Source organism: Pinus tabuliformis, chromosome 3_2 (assembly GCF_031772625.1).
Source record: "Pinus tabuliformis cultivar Carrire ecotype Pingquan chromosome 3_2, CPIR1, whole genome shotgun sequence".
Classification (NCBI taxonomy): Eukaryota; Viridiplantae; Streptophyta; class Pinopsida; order Pinales; family Pinaceae; genus Pinus; species Pinus tabuliformis.
In genome coordinates, this window is record NC_142302.1 from 889,895,209 (window position 1) to 889,902,063 (window position 6,855).

The 6,855-nt window shown below is 37.9% G+C and overlaps 1 pseudogene; it reads right to left on the reverse strand.

Annotated features, from left to right (window-relative positions):
* Nucleotides 1-5,719: 5,719 nt before the first annotated feature.
* Nucleotides 5,720-6,855, reverse strand: LOC149183484 (short-chain type dehydrogenase/reductase pseudogene; annotated as a pseudogene).

Below are 6,855 nucleotides of genomic sequence, written 5' to 3' on the forward strand. Positions count from 1 at the left end.
TCCAGTCAATGCACAGATTTGCTGCTTCAGCTGCATCACAGTACTATCTGAATGTACCCATACTAAATGGGATTTCGTCTCTGGGGTTTTTATGAAAATCTGGAAACAAGTTTTTGTTACCTGATGTCTGCAATCTAGCTGAGTTCCTGCTCTGCCTGAAATGGTGACATTGTTGGTTGCCTTGTGTTCTGGCTGTCGACGATCTTCCAGATCCGAGCTTCTATTTGGGCATTCTATCATTTGCCTTTCGCGATCTGCAAAACCTATGTTGGATCGGTGCATATAGCCACCGATCAGCTGCCTGAGCTCCTGGAGGTCTTGACTCTTCCTCATATTAGAGAGATCCGGCCTGGATCTACAAGTTTTGGGCCATGCAAAAGTGTACATATGCGGATCTACCCCTTGCAACCCTTCGTCTTTGCATGCAAAGTGTAATGGATATCAAATTAGTTGAAAGGATATACAAATATTTTAAAAAATATTTAGCTATCATTACTGGATTTATTATTCAAGTAGTTCACAGTTGGTTGAAAGTGCACTTATAGGGATTAAAGTTATCTTGGTATAAATAAAGAATTCAGTAAATAAAATATGTAGTGAGTAAATAAAGATGTGTGTGCCCATCTGTAAATAAAATATTTGGTGAAAATAAGTTATTAAGAAATAGTTAAACATGTAATTATATGTTTAATAAATTTGACATATGTAGAAGATTATTAGATTTAAATAAATTATAAAAAGGGATAGTAGTTAAATTCTTGACATTTAAAAAAAATAACTCTATCTCATTTACTTGCAGTTGAGAATCCTCATCATCTTAACTATATGGCTTTCTTTAGTTTCTTTCACATGTCAAAATTTATGTACATAATCAAAATTATTAACTCTCAAAGGCTAAAAAGCTTTATAAAATCTTTAAAATATGGTTGTATACTAGGTGGAAACACATATGCTAACTTAGGAAAAAACAAGGCACTCTAAGAGGGAGATTAAAGGAAGTGGAGACATGGTGAAAAACATATGTTGAGAAGAAACAAGGCATTCTCATAGGGAGATTAAAGGAAGTTGAGATGAAAGAATAGTTGTAAAAAATTTCTAGATAAGGGGAAGTCGACACTCACAAATTTAAGTAGAACGTAAAATGAAAGACATGAAAAATACCAAAACATCATCAAATTTTCATTTAACAGGCAGAGGGGATTTAAAATTCCAAGCCTGGTCGGAGATGTCGGCCTTGCAGGCAATCGCCTTCATACCATTAACCCAAAAAGTGGAGCTGTTATTGATTGTGGAGACCACCTCCTCTGCGGTCTGTTGATTAGAGGAATAATGGACCACAACTTTGGCTCCCTTCTCCGCTAAATTGAGGGCGATCTCCTTGCCGATGCCACTGGACGCACCCGTTACCATGGCCACTCGCCCTCTCAAAGGAAGGCTCATAGACTTCTCTTCTTCCTGCGGCTGCTGCTTCTTCTCATCATCGATAATCCCCATTGCTGGTTGATACTCAAAGAAGCCTTTAGGTGGCTTGTTATTTCTTCAGACATATATGTACAAGCTTTATAGAGGTAAGGTCAATTCAATGCTGCCTCCTTTTTTCGATTATTTATATGTTGCGTGGGTCCAAATGACATCATTACTGGCGTCAAAATGACATCACTGCTGGTTGCTGGCGTCAAAATGACATCACTGCTGGCGTTGAAAGCGGAGTTGGAATTAACGTGCACACTAATGACTTCATTGCTGGCGGGTGTTTTCTTGAACGTGCGATAAAAACCACTCAGAAGGCCTTGTTTCTTCGTCAAATTTGGTATCCAATTCCAAATTGTATGTAGAGAAAGTTACAGCATTATGTTTAGTTTTTTGGCATTTTTTTCAATGAAAAATTTGTTAGAAGCTTAGGTTAAGTCATCATTTAAAAAAAAAAAACTAAACTAATAATCTTATATTTAGTCGGAATGTTAAAATTTAATTTCATTTCATTTATGACCATGCAGGCGAAACGTAACGGAAGAAATCTTGTAAAGTCCTACTGGTGTTTAGTTTTCCAAAACAAAGTACGGCACCTCCATTAAATTAATGGAAATGAATGATACCCGTCGAAGGACTCCTGTTACCACCCAATGGTTTGTAGTCTACATTAGCTTGCTCTCCGCCTGCGCGGAATAAAATCTACCTATTTTTTCTGGCAATGGCTTAATGCAATTAAAATCTCTGCTCGAAATCCAGGCAGTGGAGTTAGGAGTTGATGCATGCGAGAAATTGATTAAAGGAGTCTCACCTTCTCCTGCACATGCGCAGACACATAAACATTTGAGAGAAAGTATGCTTCCCTAATTCCTATCAACTGGAACTGAATTGAAAGAATACGATTAACAACAAACATGTTTATGATTTAAACCTCTTGGTTTTTCCATATGATGGTTAAACTGCTAGAATGTCCCTGAGCATCTATTGTTATCACGCAACAATATTGTCCCCATCTACTAACCATTTAGAGAGATATTTCGCGGTTGATTTGGTTTCCTGTATCATCAGAGTATTTGGTTGTTCTAAGTACCATTTGTCATTAATGAGCCTCTTCTTCCCTTTGCAGTTGAGGCCTTCTATATTCCAAGAGATGATCTTGATTTCAAGGGTATGTTGGTTGAGGGAGACACATATGAGATCGTTCTTATACGCCATGAATTTACCAACATACCCAATATTTCCCTCAAATGTTGCTTATTTGTTTTACGCCCCCTTTTCTTTTCTTCCCAATGTAACTTTGAGGATTCTTTCATGTTCTAGGCTTGAAACCTGAGTAAGCTCGAGTTAGAGGAACTTGTTGAAGTTTTAACCCCTTCATGGAAAAGCAAGAAGTAGGCTCGTCCCAACGCTTTACCCGATGCTCACGAAGGGTAAATGGGTCTTTCCCCTTCTAGGCCTTCACCAAATTCGGATGGTCGAAGGCATTAAGCTCCATCTCATCCACTTGTTCCAAGGCCATTTTGAGGATATCCAAGTGCGGGGGGTGGTTCTATAGATTAAAGGGGTTGTGAAATAAATGAATCAACTTCTAGGCGGGTTTAGGTTGCAGAGATGTTAGGCAGTTGGTTGGATTCTTGCATATCCACTTCAAGCGACGGGACGACAATTGGGGGGTTGATGGAAGTCGAGCAGCAAAGAGGTGTGAAAGGGTTTTGGGAGGAAGGGCCCGCTTTGTCATATGAAGCCAAGGTATTTTTTGGAGGGTTCTACTTAGGGTTGGAGCATTTGCCTCCAATTCTAGTGAATCCATTTTCATCTTAGGCCTTAGAAGTTGTCGCATTTGTGATGGAGGGTAGTAAGGGGAAATTTCAGTACAAATAGCCATACTCATGGCAACGCCGACACCATAAATGAATGTGCTCATAATCAAGATGTTGTAGTCAAAGTCCATCGAGAGTTCATCTTAGTAATATAGCTCGATGGACTCTACTAATGGCTCAGAAATGCTCATGCACACATAGATTCTCACATAGGAGATGTTTCTTCCTTGTTTGGTTGCCTCAAAGGATTTGACATAGTTCCCAAGGGTATTCCCGATGCCAGCCAAAGTTTGTTCATCCCAAAACTCTCATGGAAAATAATACATGTGTATCCATAGGGGAGCAGCTATGAAATCTTCTCAATCTAGTACAAACATCTATGTCCAAAAAAGAGGTAGAGTCTAGCAAAATTATAAAAGTAGGGTTCACTTTTTAGCACCCAATTTATGTCTACCAAATCTGCAAAAATCATTGTAAAGAGGCCTTCTACACCAAAATTAAGCTTGGTTTTCCCCTGTGGCTTCCATTTAAGTTGTATCCATTGGGTTAGAGATTTTTTAGTCGGTCATATGCCTAAAAACTTATTAATGAGGGTGTGATCTTTCATGAACTGAATATAGCCTCCAATATGTTTAGAGTTAATATTTTTAGAGCTAACTTCAAATTTTGGGTCCACAACTCCCTTTGGGAGGCAGCCACGGAGTTGGCGTCTTCCTTGAGGAGGGGACGACTACTCCGGGTTTTTTTGTTTCCATTAAGATTTTACTCATTATTTGGAGGTTGATTGCTAGATGTTTTCCCTAATTTGTTCAATCCAACAACAACTTGATTGTAGGAAGAGGAACCACTCCCTTTGCTAGCAGTTTCCATGGGAAGAATGATGGAGAGGAAATCAGTGATTCAGTAGCTACGGTTTTGAGACAGCTGAAGTTTTGCAGAGCTCAAATTTTTCATCAAAAGATAAGATTGAAATTCTAAATTGACTAATAAACATATTCAAATTTTAAATATTTCATTATATATTTAAAAATATTAATTTCTAAACCAATTAATAAACACACTTAAATTTATTATTATATATATTCAAATTTTACTCTTCTACTATTTATTAAAAATTTATAATATTAAAATTTAATTTAATATATATCATATTGTGACTACTCACGTCTAAATCTTGAATTTTCATTACACATTCAAAAATTATAAATATATTAAATTGTAAGTAGCCAAAATTTAAACCATTACATTACTGAAGGATCCTTTCTCTAATAATTCAACCTTTAAACCAACAAATAACATTATCTAAATCTTTTTTCTTTTTAATACACATTCAAAAATAACAATGGATTAATAACACATTTGGGCCTTATTCTTTTAATGCACATTCAAGAATAATAACATATCAAGATCTATTCCAATGTATATCAAGATCTATTCAAAATTTGGATCCACAACTTCCTTTGGGAGGTCGAGTTGGCAAGAGGCCGAGTTGGCATCTTCCATGAGGATGACTAGGCAGATTTTGCTCATCATTTGGAGGTTGATTGTTAACTGTTTTTTTTGTTACCATTAAGATTTTGCTCATCATTTAGACGTTGATTGTTAAATGTTTTCCCTGATTTGTTCAATCCAACAACAACTTGATTGTAGGAAGAGGAACCACTCTCTTCGCTAGTAGTTTCCACGGGAAGAAGGATGGAGAGGATTCTATGGGAAGAAGGATGGAGAGGAAGTCGGTGATTCAATAGCTAAGGTTTTGAGACGGCTAAGGTTTTGCAGAGCTCAAATTTTTCATCAAGGAAAAATATTCAAATTCTAAATTAAGTAATAAACATATTCAAATTTTAATCTCTCATTATATATTTAAGAATATTCATTTCTATACCAATTAAAAAACACACTTAAGTTCATTATTAAATATATTCAAATTTTACTCTTCTACTATTTATTTAAAATTCATAATATTGGAATTTAATTTAATACCTATCATATTGTGACTACTCACACCTAAATCGCATTCAAAAATTATAAATATATTAAACTATAAGCAGTCAAAATTCAAACTTTAAACTAACAAATAATATATCTAATAAAAAAAAAATAACAATTAATAACACATCTCGATCTTATTTTATTAATGCATATTCAAGAATGATAACATGTCAAGATTTATTCCAATGCATATAAGAGGAACGAGCTAGCTCACTCTTTGAACCAACCAATAAAAACATCAAACATTATGTCTTCATTGTATATTCAAAAATTTTGATATCAAGCCAATAAAAACATCAAACATGGTTTTCCATTACATATTCAAAAATTATAATATCAACCCATTATATATATAGATAGTAAAAACAAGTTATAAATTAAAAGCATTCTCTAAACCAATCAATAACATATCAAACCTTTTTTTTCATTACACATTCAAGAATTACAACATTAAACATATTAATGGGAAAATGATTGATATGTATTTGGGACAAAACCCCAAGGGACTTCTTCAAACACAGAGTGAACACAATCCATTAAAACCAAAGTAAGAGCTCAGAAAACAAAAAAAAAAGAAGTGAGCACAATACATCGAAGAAAAAAAAACATAGAAACCACCCAATTGTATACATCAAAACTGGCCTCCATTGACCCGGACGATCTGAGCATTAACCCATTCTCCTTCATCGCTCACCAAGAACGCAACCAGGGGAGCCACATCTTCCACCTTCCCCAACCGCTCAAACGGACTGGCTTTGATCCCGAGCTCGATCGCCGCCTCGCTCTTGCCAGCAAAGAACATATCGGTGGCAATAGGGCCTGGGGCCACACAATTTGCAGTAATCTGAGTGCCCCTCAATTCTTGTGCCAGGATTCTCGTCATCATCTCCACCGCCGCCTTGCTTGCCGCGTAGGCGCCGAACCTTGGTATCGCCAATCCCACACTAGAGCTGCTAATGTTGATGCTGCGACCGCCGCCCCCACGGACAACCCTGTTGGCGGCTTCTCTGCTGTACAGAAACGCCCCCTTGCAGTTGATGTTGAATGTTCGGTCCCAATCTTCTTCGGAGGTCTCTGCAAGTGATAGATACTTGGGATCCAGGAATCCCGCGCTGTTTACCACTATGTGGAGCGGCCCAAACGTTTGCTCGGCCATGTCGAATAGCTGGGCGACTTGCGAGGGCTAGGCGACATCAGCTTTGCAGACAATGGCCCTCACACCATGCGAGGAATTATTATTGATTATGGAAGCCACTTCCTCTGCGGAGTGTTGAGTGGAGGAGTAATGGACGACCACTCTGGCTCCCTTCTCCGCCAAATGGAGGGCGATCTCCCTGCCGAGACCCCCAGAGTCACCTATAACAATGGCAGCCCTGCCTCGCAAAGGCATCCGCGTTGTCTTCTCCTCTGGCTGATCATCAGTAGTCGCCATAGCTGGAGGAGGAGGCTTCCCCTCGCCCTGAGAGTGTATTTAATAAGGCGCAGCCTTATAATTTTACAGACGAAGCCCATTTCCTACCTGACATCATGGCTGACGCGAAATCGAAGCCGTATTCTAACGGTTCTACGCCTT